The 25032-nt window shown below is 38.1% G+C and overlaps 1 protein-coding gene across 4 annotated transcripts in view; it reads right to left on the bottom strand.

Moving 5' to 3' along the window:
- Ctnnd2 (catenin delta 2) overlaps positions 1 to 25032 on the bottom strand; it is an 851684-nt gene that overhangs the window by 579509 nt on the left and 247143 nt on the right. The gene's annotated exons all lie outside the window — the stretch shown is intronic.

Raw genomic sequence — 25032 nt, 5'->3', positions numbered from 1 at the left:
AAAAAAAAAAAAAAAGAATGAAAGGTGTTTTTTTCTTTTTACTTTTTCTTTACTTTTGGCAATTCCTAATCTACCCAAAACTATCAGAGCTTCTATTTATTTACAAGATCAAGAGGGGGTCAAAGTCAAGATGTGCCTGAGAATGTTTCCATGTCCTTAGCAGCTGAGACTTGAACTGACTCAGGACAGCCTGGAAATTAAGAAAAGACAAACACACAGAGGCACATACAAAAGGGCAGTGGTTGGAACAGCCATGCACGCTCTAGTAGAGCACGGCTACTGTGGAACATCCAGAACTTGAACATGTTTGTTACGTGGGGGCATGGGGAAAACTTAACTAGATGTTGGTATGCAGCCTCAAGATCAGGAAGTCTTAGGCTAGAGGAAACTGGAAGGAGAAATCTGCACTTGCTGGGTTTTACACACACTGTCAGCATTTGCACCAGACCAGAGGAAGCTTGTGCCAATTTCCTGTGGGTCTTAGGTTCATGACCATGTCCGTGTCGAGAGTACACACTCACCAGGACTTCACCTCCCTGTACACATTGATTCCAAGGTTCCTGAGCTCCCTACAGACTACAATTCTTTCAGGGCAACGACTTCCCACATGGGATCTTAGGCATGTAGTCCTATACATAGTTACATATCTTAAAGCACTTCATCTCTGAAACTGAAGCCTAACAGAAGATATATGTGATACTTGTGTTCATGTTTGTACAAAAGGAACATGTGTCAACATGTTTTATGTGTTTATAATACTGACCACATACTAGTGAAAAACTATGGATTACTTCAGTCGTAAGAAATGGAATGGGGATGCAATCATCTACCTTCTTGAGTGTTGTACTCTGCTCCTAGAAATCTAAAGCTGTGCTCTTTTGGTGGCATTTTCTTTTTATCAGGTGACACTTCATTTCCACAATGAGGAATTCCAGCTAAGATTCAGTTTCATAGGAATCATTTGTATCTAATTTGGGAAATCACAAATACTGAGACCATTGTTTCCCCCTGAAGTACAACTGTATCTACATCTGAGCTGGAATGATCTACAACTGAACATGTGACTTAGGTTTCCTCATCTGATATTGCTGGATGTTCAAGGCAGTTAATGAGGTACTTATTATCAAGATGGTTTACAGATATATGCTAATCTAGAACAACCAGGAACCTGAGCATTTTTATTATGTACCAGATAGGGGGAGGAGTTTACACATATGTACATATATATACACACACATATATATACACACATATATAAATACATATATATGTATATATATATGTGTGTATATATATGTACATATGTGTATGTGTATATATAATACACATATATGTATACATACATATATATGTATGTATATATAGTTTATATATATTGTTGACATATTTATTGTTAACATATGTTTATGAAAAGTACTCAATGACTTTTAAAGGATTAAAAAAAAGTTAAAAAATATTATGTATAATATATACCAAATTTTCCTACACATATATTGGATATATCTTGTGTTTTGCTTCTGAAAGTCAAAAAAGACATAACAACCAATGGACACATAGTTGCACACATCATCTAAAATAAGGACTAGCCACAGACATTGTTATTTCAAAATAATTGAGCAGAACATTTCCAGACAATGACACACCTAATGAAAGGCTTGATCTGGAAAGAAATGTCAGCAATTGCCAAGGCACAAAATGAGGACGTTGTTGGGGAAAGGATTGAAGGGGAATGTATGGGCAGACACTGTGGCGGGATCTTCAAGCACTTGTTTGCTGATGCCAGTGGAAGCCCAGACAGAGCCTAGGTCAAGTGAAGGAAAGGGAGCTACACCCAATGACTACTGTTTTGATAATCTTCTACCCAGAAATACACTTCACAGCAACTCATCTCTGATATAAAGTCTAAGTAAAGAATATGTACTATTGTGCTCTCATATGTACCCATTAGAATATGTGAAAACAATTCAAGTAATCATAATATTGGCCAATATATAACTGATAACTACAGAAAAGTAGTTTCACAAGTGATTTCTTTTATCCATAACAGCATGATAGCCACTTTTAGACATATGAACTTATAAAATGATCAGCGTGTTATCACTGTGTGTACTAATGATTTCTCTCTTTACTGGGGACAGTGAATGGTATAATGTTTTACATAAATTTTATTTTTTGTAGAAAATTATTTCCTAAAAATTATGTTAATAACTGAAACATATTTTATGCAGGTTATTAAAAATAAAATGTAGATGTCAAATTTTAATGTGATCTGTTTAAACATTTCTAATCATTTTGGATCTATTTAAATTTTTGTATTAGTTTTAGTTGGAAATGTTCAATTCTTTACTTCTTAGAACTCATTATGATTTTAGGGAGTTATAATTTCCTAAATGAGAAAATATATCATTATGATACTATTTAAATATATCTCCTGCCTCATGGTTTACAAAATGATCTTAAATAAATCATCACTTGATATTCTTAATAATCTTTTAGTGAGTTATTAATATCTAAAACCAGAAAGTTATTAGGAATATCATAACACTTTATATTACCACAGCATTTTCTTTTATTAATAACAGATTCTTCTCTCCTACAATACATCTAAACCACAATTTTTCCTCCCTCTACTCCTCCCATCCTCACACCCCCACCTCCACCATCCCCAGGATCCACTCCCCCTCTGACTCTTTTCAAAAAAAAATGGAGGCCTCTAAGAGACAACCAAACACAACAACAACAACAACAACAACAACAAAAGGCTTCAATAAGACAAGGCAAAAGTTTTCACTTTGAGGCAAGACAAAGCAACCCAACAGGATGAAAAGTGTCCCAGGAACAGTCAAGAGTGAGACACATCAGCTCTCACTGTTAGGAGTCCCACAGTAACACTAAGCGAACAACCTAACATATGTACAGAGGACCTGGTGCAGACCTATGGCTAACACATTCTTATTTGGGAAGCTAAATTGCCAGGCTAATTACAGAAAATACTCAGGCACCTATAAAATATACCTTAGGTACTGCATCTACTTATTGAGAACACACTTTGCTACTCTTATCTCCTACATACAACAGTCGCTTTCAACCTCATATACAGAAATTTCCTAAAGAGACTTTTCTACATGATGACAAGGGAACCCCTTCTTCCTAGGTAACATCTCTTCCCAAAGTTCAGGCAGGCAGGAACTATATTCTGAAGATTGGGCCATCTAGAAAACACTAAATGATTCTAATTCTTATGAAAGTTAAGCACATTTCTTCTTATCCATGCTGTTACTATAAAGGACCCCACCATATTAATTTAACATTTAATTCTAGAAATTACAGCAATGCCCACTGTTTCTGTGTTAATATAGTCATAATTATAAATTACAGGGAGAAGTGTATGGGAGCTACTTATTTTCATTGTTGGTACTAAGAATAGTTTCACGATTTTTGTCATCTGGAAAGATCTGGAAACTCAAAGCAACACAAAAGAATATTCCTTTTCAGGCAAGTTCCCCTGGGCCATGTGTCAGTCTGCATAATAATCACGGTGACACGCCACAGTGCTATTCAAACACTTTCTTGGCAGTAGCAGGAAGAAACAAGGCCACTGCCCTTTGGCCAGGGAGACCAGAGTGTCTCTTCCAGTCTTCAGTCCAGATGGAGTAGTGACACGCTAAGCCACTGGGAACACTAATGGAACAGACTTCCAGAATTCAGAAATAAATGAGAAAGCAGCACACAAATTCACTTTCTTTTTAAATACCAAAATAAAAATCACTGAACCAGATTTCTGATTTTCACTTACCGGACTGATTTTATACATCAGTAAGAGGATAAATCTGGCACATGACATCACAGGAAATGTTAAGGATTCATTGGAATGCCTTGATAAGTATAAATACATCAGCTAGCTGTTCAAAAGGAAAGCTAAATATAGCGGGCTATGTATCCCCTCAGCGATAAGAAATAGAGGAGATAAGGCTTTACAATGGGTGTTTTAACATCCACAGCAAACTGTTGGACATTTATTCTGAAATGGAGCTCACACCCACTATCAGATGGGATGGTTCTATGTATCCCATCACATTCTCATTTGCATTGAGTATACTGAAAAGGCAACCAGCTAACTCTTCAGGGTTATGACTTTCAGCTGTATATTTCACTATCCTTACAAGCTTAGGTTCTCAGAATACAGTGCTAAATGTCATAAGTTTCAATACATGCCAACAGGCCATCCTATGAAGCAAACACAACTAGTTTACCTGCATTTTACTAACAAATACTGTAGTTGCTGATTGTTTACAAACTTAATGTCCCCTGCCAGTGTTGCTGTGAATGCCTGATGTACTACAGGACTCCTGCAACTTTCCTTGTCCTTACATAACCAAGATTATCCTCCATGTATCCACTTTGAATTGAAGTAGACTGCAAACTCAACAGAATCTAGAGGAATGGCTAATTATAGACTTTGCTGCATGTTGTTTTATTATCATATTATTTTAATATGAAGTGTAAAACCCAGGAAGATTATGCTCTTTAAAAAGAAAAGGCAATGAAAACAGAGCTTAAATTTATGATAAAATATAAATATAGTAGTCTATTATATAACCAAGTGAATGATTAGTCATTCATTCACAAATATTAATGCCCTAATTCGTCACCTTACTGGTGGGACAAGGACATGGACATGGGCCCCTTACCGAGGAACAAGGAAGTTGACAGATGTGACCACACTTCTGCACAGTACATAGTCCACTTTAGCTTGGAAACAATATCTATCTCCCACTGCTTCTTCTAGAAACAGTTTTATCTCTGGTAAGTAAATCAATTTCTTTATTTCTACAGTGAATTTACTACAATAAAAAATTTAATTATGACCTAACAGATGAAATGAGTATTTTCCTCTTACATTGATGAATGTACAGTATTAAAACATAGCTCACAAATCAATTATGTTCATTACTGTCCTATTATATATAGGCAGTAGACATAAGAAAACAGCTACTATCATGTGTTTTTATGCATTCATATTACCAGGCTGGTTTTCCTTTGACCCTGGAGTCTAGGTTGCTTTATAAGGGAAAGCAGAAGAGATTCCTAAGTTTCACGATCTATAGGTATTGGTTTTGAAAAGGATCAGCCCACCGATTATTCATAGAAATCATATAGGGAATGATAAGGACCTTACTGTAATTACCCAGACAGAGTGGGGACTGGAAATAAGATGGCTATGATAGAGAAGATACAGTGTATCAGCATGGAACTAATGAGAAAAGGCTTCAGTTAGGGGGAGAATCATGTCCTCTCATTCACAGTTAGACCATTAAGCATGCACCTGGGTTCTACTGTGAAGGGGCTTGGAAAACAGCTTAAGATTGCTTGCTAGTTGACATACAATAGGCAGTCTTTAGAAACATCCTGGTTAATCAAATTAAATCACAGGAGCCCACAGACACCAAAGACTCTCTTGCTACAGCAGAGGAATAGAGAAAAGACTTGAGTTGACAGAGCAGATGAGGTCAGATTGATTCAGAAGGGTGGAAGGGAGCCATCAGCCAAAGAACACAGGTAGTCTTTCTAAGTGGAAATGATACTCAGCTAGGGAAACAGCAAGGTAACAGAAACCTCCAAACCTGCATTGGACGACAGGGCTGAGGTCAGTCAACAACCTCAATAATCCCAGGAGCAGGCTATGTCCTAGACACCCATAGAAGAATCTAGACTTGCTGCACCTTGAGTTCATTCCAATGAGGTACATGCTGGTCTTCAGAGAAAGAAATCTTTATTTGACACAAACAAGATAGTTACAGTTAAATAAAGCATCAATAGGTATTCAAACACCAGTGGGATCATACTGGGAAGGACTATGGGGAAGAAGCATATGGATACTTCATGACAAAACCAAATCCAGGGGCTAAGAGGACTTGATGCTGAGTTGGTGGCTAACTGGGAAGGGGACAAATCAAAATTCATTTTGAACTTCCTGAGCTTGACAAGATGCCATTTTTTGCAGTCAACAATAAGAAGCCCACAAATATACATATTTGGTGTTTAGTGAGGACCTGAGGGGTAGAGACCTAGGCTGTGCCATGAATGTGAAAATTGTATTCGATAAAGATGAGCTGCATGTACTCTACGCAATACCAATGAAGAGAGAAATCTCTCAGCATGCATTCGTAATGTTTATAGGAAAGCCTTTCACATCAAGGATGGGAAGAGGTTATACTCTAGAATAGACTAAATTATAAGGAAAAAAAACTTGGCATCCTGATCCCAGAACATGTAAATGTGGCTTTATTAAGAGATAGAGCATTTATAGATGTAATAAAATTAGAAGAAGGACATTAGGTAGGTCAACATCCCAGTACATAAGCTGTGTCCTTGTGAGAATGAAAGTGAAGGATGGAGACTTGCACACAGGGAGCCTGCTCCACCAGTGTGACAACCCAGATCATCACAGTGCTTCTACAAGCTAAGGAATGGCAGCAATGGAAATAGACCACCAAAGGCCAGAGGATGGGGCAGGGGCAGGCATGTGGCAGGGGTGGGGCTGATTCACTTCCACAGTGTCAGGAGGAAACAGACTTATAGATGCGTCTTATACTGGACTCTGGCCTCTAGATTGGGATGCTAAATCGCTGTTGTTTAAGCAACCAAGTGACAGGTACTTTGTGGTAGCAGCCCTAACAAACTAATTTAGAGACAGTGTGGATAAACTGGCCACTGAAATAGCCAGTCAGTTTTGTTTGGAGCAGGATGATCTTTTACTCATGTTAAAACAAATGGAAAAGATAAAAATATGACAATGAAAAATAATGTGTTTACTGAATTACAATAGTAATCATAGCTTAAAATGTTCACGTTTTAAGAAACAGAAAACATGCATTTGCTATCAAGCATAAGTTGACTTACGAACTAAATCCTTTATTTCATGATCTGTGATAAAATATATTGAGATTCAGTTGGTACAAATAACTATTAATCCTCTGTAAAATTATGGAAAGAAAACTGTTCATATTCCTAACTATGAAGTCATTTATGCATGGTAGTCTTTGTGTTTATCCAAGTAATGTTTTATTTAATTTAGAACAGTTAAAAATGTCAAACCTTCAACAATCCAAATGGCATAAATTCAAAATTTGAGCTGCAAGTCTGTGAACACGGCAGGCATCTAACTCCCTCCAACTTGAAAAGGAGCATACCTTCTGCTATAAGCAGAAATTGATACATAATTAGGCCTCATACAAGGAATGTGTTTAAGATTGACACTATGCATTATAATAAATTCTCAAGTCCATTATAAAGCATGAGAAAGAAGCTGGAGGGAAAATACTCTCATAAAATGGAGCAACTCTAAATTTTATCAACAATTTGCAACAAGCCCTGAAATAGAACCTGCCACCTCTATGTTTTTTGCTAAATGCACCATAAACGACTCTAAGCAATGAAAACTATGAAGAGTCCTGTTAAATTCTGAATCACCGTGATTCATAGAAACTCAGAAAATACCTAGTTAGAAGTATAAATTAATGCAGAGCTGTCTCTGACAGGCCTAAGGCTTTAAATATCATCTATATGCTGATGGTTCCCAAGGCTTTCATCTCCTTCTATGCCCCTGTGGAGCTCTGTGCTCATTGACTCAACTACCTACCTCCCCCTTTCTCTTGGTATTTATTTATCTGACTTCTTGAAGTTCATTCCCCAGAATAGATTTTGTTATTTCTCCTGTGATCCCTGTCCAATCCCTCCTAGCCTTTCTAGTTTTTAGTCATCCCCACCTCTTCAGTACCGTAGGTCTAGAGGACAGAATCTTCACAGAAGAGTTAAGTTGGTTTTCCTTGAACAGCACAAAAGTACAGCAGGCAGATTCGGTTCATTTCACTCTCCTGAAAGCTGTATCTTGAACACATTCCTATGATCTCTGCTTATGCTAGCTACCCTTCCACCTCTGGTCTGAATCTCCAGCTTGGTTTGGTACACATCTATAGACAGCCTCTGAAAAGGATGAGCTGGAAGGATCAGTTGAACTCATAAGGTCAATAGATCAGTTTGGGCAACCAAGTGATACTTTATCTCAAAAAGTAAATACAAACAAAAAATTTAAATTTCACAATAGTGTTTTGCTTACTTTTCATAAGTATTTTTCCTAAGTCCAATCCATCGTCTCTACTCTATTATCCAAAGAGTAGAGTCTTGTTTTTAAATTTTGATCTCATAATTGTATCCTTTTGCATTAAATATCAGAATAGCTTCCTTGTGAACTTGGTTGGAGGTTGCAGTAGAGCAGTGCAGCTATTGATATACTCTCTACCAAAGAAGGGTACTCCTCTACTTAAGAGGTCCTTGTCTTTGAGTGCTGATAGTTTCAGGAAGAAAACATGCTGAGTGGTGAGGTAATTAAGACATCCACCTAGCCACCCAGATCAGACAAGTCTACCTGGGTGATCAGCAGACAGACATATGTCACATACAACTGCCCTCACATGGACAATGTTACCTGTCAGTGAAAGTCATTATAGTCGCCATGGCATTCTTCAATACTATTGTCACTCACTGTGACTCAGGATTTACTGCATGTGACAGGACTCTTCTTCTTTTACTTAACTTTTCTGAGCTGCCATCCTTTTTCCAAATCCTAGCCATGCCTAATCACTTAGGCCATCCCTTCATCCTGTATGGTTCCCCTATCTTGACCCATGTGAAGATAGGTAAAGATTACCTCCTCCCTGCACTCTCTGCAAGTCTGTGTCACAAACATAACTCATCCAGGAAGCCTTTTGCTCTGCTAACGCTGCTCTCCTATTTACAGTGTCAATGTCCCATGGGTTTGTTGCATTAATACCACTTTCTGTCACTACTGGCACAAATGATTGATTTTTAATGACTTTATTCACATATGTATTATTTGTTTTCCCAGTAATCCAATGTGGTGTGGAAATGCGCCATCTTGTTCACTTCCTATAAAATGAGCATTTTATTCCTTTTATATGAACTCTGAGTAACACTATTTTTCCTACTAACTGCAGACAATTATGTGCTCTTAAGAGTATGAACTTCTCTCTAAATCAATGGGATCTGCGATCTGCTCCCCCTCACTAGGACCATCAGCCTTAAGTGAAAAAGAATTACTCATTGTTCATTAACCCCTTCATGGCAGAAGAACATTTCTTGAACTTTAGAATATGTAACACTCAAGGTTTTTACAACTTTATATTGGATGAAATCTCAACACTTTATTTTGTTGAGTCTAGTGGATAATATGTACCTCTGGCCCATGAAATGGCAGGAAGGAACATTCTGTGAGGGTGTGACTAGACCAAGGTTGTCATCATTCATGTTGGGGGAAAGCTAAACTTTAATCTGAGATGGTACCCTCTCATCTATATCTCGTGAACTCAAGGTAATAAACAAATGAGCTCTTTCCTTCTGGCCAGGCTATATTAACCTTTTATCATTATAGGTTTCCATCCTAACAAAACTATATTGAGAATCCTTTAACCTACACGATGACCTCCTTTAAATATGAGCAGAAACTTGGAACTGATTTATTTGACATCAATTTGGTTTGAGTCCTAGTATTTGCTATATTGATTTATGATCACAATATAAGTGTCCATGACGGACTTTTACTGCTTGTTCTGGACACAAAGTGCCATTTTATATGCCCATACACTGAGTTCCCTCTGTAGCACTCCACTAAAATCACTAGGTCATTCCATGAGATTCAAGCTCAGTTAAACATAGCCAATCCAATGATAGTAATGACCTTCATAAATTGATCTTAAGCAAAAGCTCAATGTCTGTCCAGGTAGTGAAGACAAATATTTCACTTGGATTATCAAGGAGATAATACTGAAAAGCTTCATTGAGCCCTGTATATTGTATCTTAAAATGTCAAACATTTAAAAATGTATACTTAAAAATGTTGAAGATGTTACTCTGGAGTAACTATGGCTTGAAAACCAGCATTTGGCTGTCCACAAATTTCATGTTCCAACATGGCAATAGTTTCATGATTGTTTTCTATACTAACAGGAGAAAAAGTCATAAGTCAAGGTATTTTTGAAAAATTTTGGAGAGAACGTCAGGTAGGTTGGATGTATTGGGGTGGAGTAGTCTTTCCTATAGGACTCAGATGCTGTATGGCTTCAGTCTTAGCCTTTGAGTTGGTGGAAGTTAGGGTCTGTTTGCACATTCCAAAAAGTTTACTTGATAGTTACAAGGCTACTAGGTCAAACAAAGAGATGAGAAACAAATGGCTTAATGGAATTGAAGATAGCTCGTGATAATTAAGACCTGAAACATTCCTGCTCACCACAATTCTAGAAATTCTAGTGGGCCAGTAAGTCATATAGAATCTTTTACAAAGGTGTAGATTTTGCCCCACCCAGGAACTTCAGTTCAGAAACAATATATTTGTAAGAACGGCTAAATTTCACCATAACTCCTTACCTAGTCAGTGTAGTCATATAAGAGAACAATAGTACTTCCATTTTGACATGGATCAACTGAGAAGTACCTAGACCAGATGGATAAACCATTAAGTGTTAATGTCTAAAGGCAATTGAGTTTCATTCACAGTCAGAGAATCCAGCTTTCAATAACCTACTCCCCTCCCCTTGCCTCACAAAAGCAAGCACTGTAGATTCTAGTTGATGGTTCATAACTTTTAAGCAAAAGAAAGCCATTCTCACAAATGCTGCCCAAGTCAATTATTACAAAATGTCTTGGTGAAAAAGATCATTCACACAGTTCTACTCCTCAAAAAATGGTGTGAAGTCCCAGTTTCAGGTCACTGACATATTTCTATTTGGCTTTCCCCTTGTTTGTTGGAATATAGCTGCATATTTACTTAGGTGAACAAGGATACTGTTGCTGAGTTTCTGGTCTGAGAAAAAGACACTTTATTAAAGAAAAACAGCTTAGACATATACCAGTTTGGACTCAAGAGTTAATACGTACATATGAGGGGTAAGCCAGTCTGTTAGAAAAAAATCTAACAGAAAAACATGCTAACTCATACTTTCAGAGAGTTTTACTTTGAGGTATACTTGTTACTTGATCATGGAATCCACATAACACAATCTTGTGCCATGTTTATCAATATGCAATGATAAATATTTTCCCTAAAACCAAAACTGGGAGCACATAGTTCACATGATGTCTTGCATAGCACATAGCACATGTCTTGCATAGCACAATTTGCTTCTGTAATAGCATCTCCTCTGAGAAGACACCTCCATGTGTTTCCCTCATCTATGCTTGTGCTTTCTGCATCTCTAGCCAATCACCACCTGCTATCCTGGTCTAGAAAATCTCATTTCTAGATCAAGGTCAAACACCATAGAAAGCAGTGTCTGTTCCTTCCAAGAATTACAGTGCAGTGACTATGAACAAAGGACACTACATACAAGTATGAGACCATCATAAGAAAATCATTTTTTTGTGCAACTGTATATGTTAATGAAAATGACTTTTAAAAACCGGTCACCATGGCGTGCACCTTTAATCTATGTACTCCAGGGGCAGAAGCAGGTTGTATTCTACTCAAGGCCTGCCTGGTCTAAGCATTCAGTGCCAGGTCACCCAGGGTTATATAGTGAGCACTCAACTAAAATATATGTCGAAGAATATAAAAAGAAAAGATGACTTTACAAAAGGAGGACTTAATGGTGAATTGTTTTGCTTGGTTATACATTCTTTTCTTTCACTAAAACTATGACTCACGCTTTATATTTGGAAGTTTCTTTTTCATAGAAACAGGAAACTGTCAGGAGTAATCACTAATTATTTTTAAAGAACAATATCAAGTATGTCTGTCTCTCTAAAAGGTTCTTAAAGAGCTAATATCCAAAATGAGCAGAGCTGTGCCAAGACACACCAAATCCTAGCTATATTACCTCCTACAGTTCCAAGGTAAGTGCATTAAGTAAATTTAAGTATAAAGAAAAAAATTACCCACTAATGCCAAAGCTACAGAAAAGCAGAGATGAAATTCCTCCTTAAGATTATAGCATTATTTCTAAGGATAAAAAATTACTAACTTCTAGAATTTTCTATGGTCAACTGAAATCAGCCTAAGTCCATGACTCCAGTCCTCTATGGCATAGGCATTCTCTTCCCATCGTACCATCCATTTCTTAAATGTATGCCTTCTCTGCTTCATGTTGACAATGTCAGTGAAATATATGAGTGGTCTAAAATTCTTCTCTGTGACATTTCCTAAGATTCACCAATGTCAGGATCCTTTTATTAAAATTTGCTTTGCTGCCGGGCGGTAGTGGCGCACACCTTTAATCCCTGCACTTGGGATGCAGAGGCAGGTGGATTTCTGAGTTCGAGGCCATCCTGGTCTACAGAGTGAGTTCCAGGACAGCCAGGGCTACACAAAGAAACCATGTCTTGAAAAACCAAAAAAAAAAAAAAATGCTTTGCTTTGGAGTTATTTTTATTTTAATGTCAAGACAGCATCTGTATACCAATTATAGCATGTGGAAGTAATGAAATCAAAGCTTAACTTGCCTCTTTACCACGACTTTGTGATATATAAATACCATCAATGAGCTTTAAGTTGAAATAATATTTCTAAAAGTCACTAAATAATGATTGTGAAAGCCATTTATGACAGTTGCAAGTCAACTCCATGCTTCCTTCAAAACGATAGGAAAAGCAATGGAACAAAGACCGAAATTCTGTAGTTTTCAGAATCAAGGAATAAATCGGTAACGAAGGGACTGGCTGTTCCCGAGTCCTCTTTGGCATTCAAGTAGACACCTTTATTATTTATGCATTAATATGAGCTTTCTTTTTCTGGAATTTCATTGCCCCTGTGTTGAATTTAGTTCTTGTATACACAGTTTTTAAGAGGTAAAAACTGTCTTAGTTACTTGTCAGTTGTTGTGCTAAGATATCATGACCAAGGCAATTTTGGAAGAAATGGTTTATTGGAAGCTTAAAAGTTTCAGAGGAAGAGTCCATGACTACTATGGCAGACAGCATGATAGAAGGTAGACAGGCATGGCACTGGAACGGTGACTGTGGGATTACATCTGAGATACAACCACCAGGCAGAGAGAGAAAGAGAGCTTCCTGGAAAGGTGTGTGTGTAGAGGGGTGAAACCTCAAAGCACATCTACGGTTGACACTCCTACTTCACCAAGGCCAAACCTCCTTCCTTATCCTTCCCAAACAGTCCTACAAACTGGGGACCACGTAATCAAATACATGAGCCTATGAGAGCTCTTCTCAGTCAAACAACCACATTCCACAACCTAAGCATCATGGACTTGGGGGTCATATCATAATGAAAAAATGGACTTGGTACAATTTTTAAAAATCCCCAATCTTTCACATTCTCAGTCTAGTTTCAAAGTCCAAAGTGTCTTTTGAGACTCAAGTCAATCTCTTATTTGTAAACTCCTTTAAAACAAAAATGGAAATTACTACATCAAATATACAATGACACAGAATTTACATTATCATTTCAAATGGGGAGGAATGGAGGCATGCTGAAGAAATACTGTACCAAATCATGTGACTATAACCTTGCATACTTTTGACTCAGGGGGAGTTGATGGAATTCGATGCTGTTGCTTACTGATCCTTCAGCTCCAGCATCTTCCCTACTCTTGACAGCCTAGGATTAAATTTTTGATAATAGTACAGTTGTCTAACTTCCTATAAAGACACTGGAGTCTGACAACTTTCTCTGTTCCCTTGCTTCTCAACAAAAATATTTATTCACACTTTATCAGATATACTAACTTCTTTAAGCCTTGATCATTGTTATATATAAAATGACTCATGGGAACCATATTTTAAACATATTGGTAGTTAAAAATATATAGTAGTTGAAAATGCATACATATTTTCAATAAAAAAGATTAGGTAATTTCCTATTAGATATTCAACTCCTGTCTTACATTTTTGTTTCTAAAAACAGTGTAATTGTTTTAATTATTTATAGAGGACTTGATTCTTGAGAGAATCATTATACATCTGATTGACTATATGTCTTTCACAATTTTTAAAGAGGCTCTTGCTATGTAGTGTTTGCTGTCCTTGAATCACCCTTCCCTGCCTCAGCCTTCCCAGTTACGGGATATAGGGTATGCCTATTGAGTTTATCTATTATGCAGATATTATGTCTAGTGGTTATAAGAACTATTCTTAATCTTGAAAGGTACATACTGATGCTCAAAAGTGTTTAGTATTGTCCTGATGCCTGCTTTGTTATGAGGGTGAAGAAAGAAGAATAGCGTATCCCTTTTTTCCAGCCTGATGACTCACTTCCAGTTCAGTTGACCAAGATGGTGATGGCCCAGTGATGTAGGAAACAAGAACCAACAGAACCATTTCTATTTAGACATAAATGAAGAAACTACTTTGGAAAATAATTTGGTGTTCAGTTATTCAGATGAACTTTAACTCTTGGATACACACACGACATATAAAAACTCAGAAAGTGTGAGCCTTCATATATATATAAAGGCATTTTATTTTAATTTATTTACTGTAGTTTTTGAGAAAGGATTTCTCTGGATAGCCCTGGCTGTTTTGGAATTTAATCTGTGGAACAGACTGGACTGAGACTCAGAAATCCTCCTGCCTTTGCCTCCTAAATGCTGACACTTAGGGCATAAGCCACCATGCCCAGATTTAAAGGCTATTTACACAAGCACTGCGTGGAACAGTGAACGTCTGGCATGGAACCACTTTTGTTTGTTCGTTTGTTTGTTTGTTTGTTTTTAAACTTGGTTCCAAGATGCTGGGGCTATTTCAGAAGGCTGTGAAACTTTCGGGAGGTGGAGTCTCACTTGGAAAAGTGGATGTTGGGAGATGTGTTTGTTTTCTTTATAGCCTGGTCCCACTAATTGCTTCCAGGGTACAGATTCAAAATGACTAGTCAAACTTCTGTTTCTGCCACCACACTCTGCCTGCTTGTTCCCAAGTCTTCCCTACCAGGATAGACTGTATCTCCATGGGACTGTAAGCCAAGGTAAACCCTTTCCTTCATAAATTGCTCTTTTTAGGATATTTGGCCACAGCAATAGAAATTAACTGAGACAAACAGCAGAAGGTAGGAGATGAGTTAGGTGACTACAGGAAGATGAGCAAAGTAGGACACAGGTTACATGATGGAGCACTCTGAACAGTGCATGGATTATAACATGTGTGCTTCTGAATCCATGTGTCGTCATTTGCATGCAGTAGTATGAGATATGGAAGTTGAGATAGAGAGCATACATATGAATGTGGCCATTGCATTAACACTTTGTTCCTTACTTAATTCATCTCTAGAGTGGAGATAGTGGTGTCTGCTTTATAAGGTTGTTATAAGAAGTGTGTGTGTGTGTGTGTATGTGTGTGTGTGTGTGTGTGTGTGTGTGTGTTTGTGTGTGTAGACAAAATATTTTAGATCAGAATGAGTAAAGATGATGAATATGCATTTTCTCTCAAATTGATGTATCTATCAGAATATAGAAAGATTAGAGTAAAAACAATGTCATTTTCATACTTTTAACTTTGTCTATAAGATAACATTTTTGTGTCCTACAGAATAAGTACATTGTTCTTTACAGTAATAGAATTGTTAATGGGTTTATTTTACAAAAGTAGCATGAACAAGCCTAAGAACACATGTCACCTATGACTCTTCATTCACTTACTGTGATCCTGTGTTCATTGCTCACTCCTGGAAGTAAATTCCTCTACCACCCTCTATGGTTGGGTCTTGGAACTATTCCACTCTCCCATGTTCACAATCCATACATCCCACCACATGTATGGATGTGTGGATGTGTGCATGTAAGACCCAATACTTACAAGGGACTTCATACTTGAGCCACCCCCCCTACACCTTATCCATGTGTTTTCTATGTCAGTTGGCCTGTGTAGGTTTATTAGTGTTTACTTATAATTCAAGGGTAGACACAGGGATTTGATAATTTTTTTTTGTGCACTGACAATCATTCTTCAAGCTGTTCTTTTCTTCTGGGTTCACCATAGTACCAAATACAAGTGGTAATACAATATGAATACAACAAAATGGCTCACAGTCTTGGTTCCTGCTTAACATGCATGGGCTGAGAGATATGATCCATTTCTCAAAACACCTTGTAGGAGAGTATTTCCACAATGGGTGAGAAATTTAGCATACTGAAACTTACCATAAACTAGATTTTAGCACAGCTGAAGTAGAACATGGATGACTTTATTACCTGAATGTTAAAGCCATTTATACTTTAATGGACAGTGTAAATTTCTTAGAAAGAGAAGGATGAACAAATCCCCAAACTGCTTTGCCAGGGTTTAGCTCTCTTTTCTCTGACTGGTAGTATGTGTATATGTGTAAGTATGTGTCTAGTGAATGTTGTATGTGTACATGTATATGTGTATGAATGTGTGTGTATGTGTCTATTTGTTTATGGAGGAATGTAATATATGTGTGGTTTTTGTATGTGTGTGTGTATGTATGTATGTATGTATGTATGTGCCTATGTGTGTATGCATGGATGTGGCATGTATTGTGTGTTTGTGTATATATGTGCCTATAAGTTTATGGATAGATGTGATGTGATGTGATGTGTGTGTGTGTGTGTGTGTGTGTATGTACATATGGACATGTGCATGTGTGTATGAATGGATACATATACGCATGTATGGATGTGTACATGTGTGTATGGATACATGTATATGCACATGAATGTATGAATATGTGAGCACACACATGTATGTGTGATGTTTACACATAGATTAAGAAACTCAGTTGTACTAACAAACTGTAAAACAATGTATAATGCCCATCAGTCAGTCTGTTAAGGGTCTTTGTTTGGTTTGCACATATTTAACTTTATTCATAATGTTCTACATCCTTTATTATTTGTGTTCTCTTCAATCCATGTCTTTTATTCTTCCATTTAAAGCTGACCACACTCAACTGATGATACCTATTTCAAAGTATCTTAAGAGTAGAAGAGTAAAGTATACTCCAGCACTCATGGGGCCATGGTCCCTTACAAAGCCTGCCTGGAGCTAGATAAGACCTCAGCTGGGAAGCTGGAAACACAAATGCATCACTGTGCTGTCACACAGGGTTAAAGCTAGAATAACTACAATGAAGGCTATATCCTGTAACACAGAGATATACACAAGAAACACAGCATACCCATACTACATGCCAAACAAATACCACTTACACACACACTTCACACTATACTCAACTACACTCCACCTTACACACCATCTTACACATATAACCACACCACATGCTGCACATATCACATACCACACAAAAACTCAGCAACCACATATGTTGTATACGTACATGTATATGTCACATACACACCAAACTCACTATATCTATACAATATACCAAAATATACACTACATATTATGTAACACATTATCAATAAACACACACCCACACAGTATTACAGACATCACTTTATATATACAAATACACAGTACACTACACACATACAGATACACACATACACACACACATACACACACACAAGCATAAACACTTCTCAAAGATTTTGGAGTCAAATGATAATATGAGAAATTTCATTAAAATACTGCCTAAGACTTCCACTTTTTCATACTTTTGAATGATATGGTAAAACCCCAAGTCATTATCATTCACCTAGACAATTACCACAAATACATGCTGCTGTTGAGTTTTCATAGTCATTATCTATAGTCCATACGAGGTAAAAACAAACAAGCATGACCATCACAGCATCATGACCATCATGTCAATCGTGACCATCACAGCAGGAGCAAGACGAACTTGTACTTATAGATGAATATTCTGAGTCCTCATTTTTATCAGAAACCCGATTTAAATATTCTCTAAGATACTGATTTTAGATAGTGTAATATCTATTCTAATAGGCATATTACCCAATAGCTGAAAACTATACCATGCTTATTCAATATTCTTTATAAATTATCTAACCCTAGGCTTTGTATGTATCCTTGCGTTTTGCAAAATCAATAGGCAATCATGTTTGAAAGTCAGTGTCTTTGTTCAAGAGTTTTTATACTATGACTTTTGTTGGCATGATCTACTGACTTAACACCTATTCAAGTGGCCAAGTATGGTGGCACAGAACTGTAATTCCAGTACTTGGGAGGCTGAAGGATGAGGACGGCCCCAGGCTTGAAGTGAACACGAGACTAGCCAGTGGCACATCATACAGCCTGCCTCAAAAATTAAAAAAAAAAAAGTCCAAAAAATGAAGATTTCAAAACTGATTCTCGGCATGCTTTCTTTCCCTTACCAGGTCCTAAATCTAATTTAAGGGTAGAGATGACAATGGCACTGAACTACTATTTGTTATTTAGTATTCTCAAAAATCAAATGAGCAAGAAGAGTCTCTGCTGATCAAAAGCAATCTGCACTCCCAACACGGGTTGCAATTAATACATTTTAAATTTTGAGTGTGTTCATATGATGGCTGAGTGGGAAATCTAAGCATTCCACACAGATGGCACAGGCATTCTGGCTTAGGTAAGGATATAAAAATGACATTATCGGAAACATCCCGGCTTCTTAATGCTGCACAAGTAGCTGGGACTCTCTAATCCCCTCTACTTATCTCAGCTAGAGTCATAACCCTTCTCCATTAACTACTGGTGCCATCTGTTGGTTCTAATGGAATGGCATCCAAACTGGTGGGTGTTCGGATGCCTCAGAGAAGGAAAATCATGGGAGTCACCTTAGCATTTGAAGCTTGAAATTATCATCTCTGAAGTTCTCCCTGGCTTGACCTCTCTAGGCTTCCACATAGAGTGCACCCTGCTGGTGTCTTCTCTCAGGATGCAGCCTCCAGTTTATTTTGAGATGAGAACAAATATAGAACATTTTATGATTTTTTTTTGTTCTTTTTCCAAAAGCTGTCTAAAGTAATGTACCAAAGGGATTTTAATATGAACACAAAGATCTTCATAAACGATAATTTATAGTTTTTGATTTTATGATATCATAAATCTTAAGTGAATGCTTTTAAAATAGCAATGATATTATTATCACTTTGCATCCTGGAGAGAATACTATGAACCAAAGTTGTGTCTGTTATATATTTTTAATTCTGATGATGCCTAGACCTTCTGGACTTGAGTGAACCTGGTGGGCTGTGGTCCCTCCCACAGCTAGCCTGCCCTAGAGACCGTAGTGACTAGCTTCCAAAGGGTATCCTCTGTAAGCAAGGTTCGCAGTACAGTGACCCCTCTCCACCATGACCACTACTAAAAACTCAATATTCAGAGCTGTTTGCCCAAGCCCCAGCAATCCAACGCAATAGCCTGGAAATTAAGAGAATTCTACCCATGAGGGCGTCATGGGGTTATTCAAATTAGCCCATGGTCACCCTACTTACCAATCCTCCCATCCATTTTTGTTCAAATATGCAATGAGGTCTCTTGTGAATATTTTCTCCTTGTTCCTTTTGTCCACTGACAACAGTGTTTACACACACACACACACACACACACACACACACACATACATACACAAACACACACACACACACACACACACACAATTCCTGCAGCATTCCTTGATGCCAAATGCCACAGTGGTCTACACAATGCTAGGGGAATATCGATGCCAGTATGATTCGACACTGTTGTTTGTAGCTACAGAAAACAACACCTCAGAAAAGCAGGAAGAAAATCTCCTGCTCCCTTGGAGATTTACTGATGGTTATTTAATGCAAACTCTGCTAAGAAATTGTGTTCTAGAACCATAATCATGATGGTCTCTAGGAAAAATGTGTTATTGTGTGTGTGTGTGTCCATGTGCGTGTGTATGTGTGCACATAAACGCAGGTGCCCTCAGATGGCTGAAGAGAACATTGGATCTTCAGGCACTGAAGTATCAGGCAGTTCTTTAAGAGTCTTCTGACATGGGTTGTGGGAACTGGTCCCACATGGTCTGGAAGAGTAGTATGTGCTCTCAACTGCTGAACTCCCTCCATCCCCAGGAGATATATATTGAATCCATCCTATTTCCTAAACTATGAATAACTTCCAAGGAAATCATAAAATTAACTGTTTACTTCCTTACCAATATAAAAATAATTAATATTGATTGAAAATAAGAGTGAAGCCAGCTCAATAGAAAACATATATGAATATATATACACAAATCTCTAATATTTCTATAGTAAGCACAACAGTAATATAAGATATTTCTGATTGCTTTCTTAGAGAATCCTTGTCTAAAAGACTGATCTCCTCTGCACTTATGTGGGTTCAAAAGAGAAGCAATTTCAGTTATTTAGTCTTATAACAGCCATCCTGAAAGGCAACACTATACACTGGACTGACCATGCAGCTAACATGATCAGATTGACAGATATAGCTCTCTTTTTACTGCTCTTGTGAAAATGGGATAGTATTAAAAATATGTTTACCCCTACAAAAGATGACTCAGAATCATTTCCTATTTTTATGCAAAACTAACCACTAAGCTTCTTCATAGTATCTATCATCGATCTACCTTACCTATCTACCCACCTATCTACCTATCATCTATCTATCTATCTATCTATCTATCTATCTATCTATCTATCTATTATCTATCTACCTATTATCTATCTATCTATCTATTATCTATTATCTATTATTTATCATTGATTCCTGATTGGACAGGAGAAAGTTATACCAATGTAGGAATCAAACAAGGAAATAGTCCTATTTACACCTCAGACTTATATCTCAGAGAAACTAAAATATTTTGTTCTTAAACATGAATCATTTCAACTTCATAGACTCTTCTAACCTCCATCATAAATGCTCTTTATAGTAAAACATACCAGAAAAGAAGTGTCCAGTCATGACTTCACTGTTGATTATTTCTGCTTCCTTATGGCCGTGAAGAAATGGACATCAAAGGGCACACACATCACATTTTGAGGATTTATTATGTGTTATGTGTTAAACTGTGTGAAAGGCTTTCAGATAAGGTCTGATTGGATCCTCAGGGCAGATCTATCATTCTCTGCTCTTTAAAGTTATGGCTACCGAGCTCAGGGAGATCATGCAAAGGTAAAAAGCACTGGAGATACAAGCCTGTTGAGTTAGTACTCGGGAGCTATGTAAAGATCTGACTCACGTTTTCAGCCCTGGCATCTCTATAGCCAATGAGAACAGAGTGGGGCAGGGCACTCTCCAAGACGCTATGAGCCAGACATGGAGATACAAGCCTGTTGACTTGAGTTAGTACTCGGGAGCTATGTAAAGTTCTGACTCACGTTTTCAGCCCTGGCATCTCTATAGCCAATGAGAACAGAGTGGGGCAGGGCACTCTCCAAGACGCTATGAGCCAGACATGGAGATACAAGCCTGTTGAGTTAGTACTCGGGAACCATGTAAAGATCTGACTCACGTTTTCAGCCCTGGCATCTCTATAGCCAATGAGAACAGAGTGGGGCAGGGCACTCTCCAAGACGCTATGAGCCAGACATGGAGATACAAGCCTGTTGACTTGAGTTAGTACTCAGGAACCATGTAAAGATCTGACTCACGTTTTCAGCCCTGGCATCTCTATAGCTAATGAGAACAGAGTGGGGCACTCCCCTAGAGGCTATGAGTCAGACATGGAGATATAAGCCTGTTGAGTTAGTACTTGGGAACCATGTAAAGATCTGACTCACGTTTTCAGCCCTGGCATCTCTATAGCCAATGAGAACAGAGTGGGGCACTCCCCTAGAGGCTATGAGCCAGACAGCCTGTCATAAGCAGGGTGGCTATGACAAATGCGAATTCTGTCTCAAGCAAGATGGAAGAGAGATTGACCCTGGGTGGTTGATCTCTGACCTCCATGTGTGCACGGTGGGCTGTATACACCCTTATTACAAATATACACATAATTAAACACTTTTGATTTTTTTGAGAATGTCATATATTAATACTGTGTTTACATCATTTCCCCTAACAGCCTTCTACTTCTGACTCCTCGTTAACTTTATAACCTCTTTTTTTATAAAAATAAGTAAAGTACTGTTGAAGAGATAAATTCACTAAAGTTCACTGCAAGCACATTTCTTGAACGAGGGCCAACTTTACCTTCATTGGAAAGAAAAGGCTCCTGTGGATTACCTCAAAGACAGGTTAGAGGCGTGCTGCAAACTGAGTATTTGAGGGGACAGTGCCTTGAATAGCCCCATTGTTTTCCTTTACATGACGCTACCCAAAGCTTCTTTAATATTTGGTGACAATGGTGTTACTGCGCTCACTGACAATAATCTCTCAAGAACAACTGTGCAGGTTGTACTTTATTGAACGGATTTAAACTAGCATACTTTCATAAACATAATTTCAAACACAATATTGAAAGGAGACTGGTGACTGAGGAAAGTGTAGTTTTCTCAAGAATGAGGTTCTTAAGACAGGAAGTCACTGTGAGTTTTTATAAAACTCAAAATGTTTATTTCCGCAGTTAGAAAAATTAATAGTTGAAACTTCCACATTAATAATTATCACCTACCCTTCAGCAGCTTAACAACCCCACCATTATTTTTAATCCCCAAGTTAAAAAGAAATTGTGATCAGCCCGATGTGGTAAAAGCAAGCCTGCAATCCCATCTAAGTAGGGGGGTGAGGCAGGAGAATTGCAAGCTCAAGTCCTCCCTACGTTACAGAGTTACTCAATATTAGACTAGGCAAACTGTGTGAGTGTATCTGCTGGGTATTCAGCTCAGCCTTAAAGGACTTGTCTGGCTTATGTGAAATATTAGGATTTTCCACGACTGGTTCACCAAGAAATAAAAAGGCAACCTATGTTGAACAACCTAAATTGTATCGTGCAAATTTATATAATTTAAACTGTCTTGTAATATATATTTATCCTTTTCATTTTGTTCCTATAGAGAACCCCGACTTGCAGACAGTAATGTCAGAAGGGGGGTCATCACTTGTGACAAAGCTGAATATCTGGGCCTATCTTATGAAGGAATGAGAAGAAGACCTTGGAGTGCTCTCTGCTGACGGTTGATGTGATAGGACTTGATGCTTCAAGAACTTGTCTCCTTCCCTTCTTCATGACAGTGGGCTGGAACCTGGGATTATGAGCCACATAAACCCTGTCTCCCTTAGGATGATTCTGCCAAGGTATTTTATCACAGCAACAGAACACAAAGGCAAGACAAACAGCAGTCTGAACCCTCTAATAAATATTTTTTGAAAAGTTAAATGCACTCTAGCAATATTTACTACAGCTATACACAGAAATAGCCAGATGCCCTGAATTGTTAGAACATAATGGAAGGTAAAAATATTAAATTATATTATATTAAATTAAATAACCAATAACAGGAAATGATTATGAATAGTGTACTATTTTTGTTTGTTTGTTTCTAGCTTCTAGTCTTTAATGAATAGTGACTTCTTCCATCAAAACTTCATTCTACCAGGGTGTGTGTGTGTGTGTGTGTGTGTGTGTGTGTGTGTGTGTATGTGTGTTTGTGTATGTGTGTATGTGTGTGTGTGTGTGTATGGCTGTTGAAATGAAAAATGTTATCCCAAAGACTAAACAAACTGGATCCATTCATATGACATCATGGAAAAGTGATGGAAAACAGGTCAGTGGTTGCAATGACAAAGGAGTAGCAGGAGGTCACTGTCGTCCCAGGGACACAAGGGGACGCACAGGTTGACAAGATGGGGTACCGTCCTAACTGTGATAGTCCTAAGTGGTTACACGAGTCTTTCAAATTGTATTGAACAGTGTTGCTAAAATTAATCAGTTTATCAGCACTGGCCCTGTTGTTAGTCAATAACAGACCCAAAAGAAGTTCAGGAACCCCAAATCTTCATACTGAACAAGTAGTGGATTCTGGGAAAAGGGCAATCTGTTGTCTTCATTGGTCTAAACATTGGTAACTTGTGGGTACTACTGGTTCATACAAAAAAAAAGTGTAAATATGTGGTCACACAGAGGGGCCCGGTTATATTCAGTGGGTCACAGGGCAAAACAAAAGAATATGAATGTGGGAAATGGACCTGCAGAGAGAGTCAGGACAAAGTAGAGAGTGAAGGTAACCAGGATGCATTGTGTGTATGAAACTGTCAGCAGATAAAGCTAACCAACTGGTGTGCTGTTCCCCAGGGAAAGACTATTTCTCCCTCTCTCCATATTCTTTAGTTGCCTGCAGGTGTCTGCGTTGAAGCATCTTGGGTTTTCAACTGTCCACATAAGCACATCTATTGTTGGTGTCTTTGCTCTGCTCATGTTTTGGCAGTCATGTTGGTAAGCCTTGAGAAGCCATGAATTTGAAAGAGACAAAGGAGGAGTATAAGGGAAGGAATGGGAAGAGGGGTGATGTAGATATGGTATAATATAAGATGATAAAATATTGTTAAATGGTAAGTACTTTTAAAGATCAAATTTTATTTATTTGTTGCCAGTTGTGTTTGATTCTACCCTAAGCCTCTGGCCTAACCAGCTTCTGGGAACAAGAGGAACCAAACTGAGGTAAGACAGTGGAAAAGAAACTGGGATCTGGGGGTGTCTCTGGGATGAGTGAGAAACCTAGGACAATGGAAACACCCAGAAATGTATAAGGGTGACTCTCGCTAGGACTCCAAGCAATGGGGTTATGGAACCTGAACTTGCCATCTCTTGTAATCAAGGAAGACTACCAGCAGAGGAACAGGGACACCAACCCAGCCACAAAACCTGCAACCTAAAATCTCTCCTGCTTGTAAGATGTGCTGGTGTAAAATCTGGCAAAGAAATTGTCGAGTGACCAATCAATAACAGGTCCACTTGAGACCCATGCTTTAAGAGGGAGCCCACTCCTGACACTGCCTGGAGGCTCACGTCCCAAAGGTTGGATAGTCCAGAGAGCAAGGATAGAAAATGATTCCTAACGATATTCTCCTGTACTCATAGACTGGTGCCTGACCCAGATGTCATCAGAGAAGCTTCCCCTAGCGACTGATGGAAACAGGTGCACAGACTCATAGTCAAACATTAGGACTTGCTTGGAGAATCCTGTGAAAGAAGGGGGAAAGGATTGTAGGAGCCAG

The sequence above is a fragment of the Mastomys coucha genome, unplaced genomic scaffold, assembly GCF_008632895.1.
Source record: "Mastomys coucha isolate ucsf_1 unplaced genomic scaffold, UCSF_Mcou_1 pScaffold8, whole genome shotgun sequence".
NCBI lineage: Eukaryota > Metazoa > Chordata > Mammalia > Rodentia > Muridae > Mastomys > Mastomys coucha.
The sequence above is the reverse complement of the archived record's forward strand: the minus strand, read 5'-3'. Positions and strand labels throughout refer to the sequence as shown.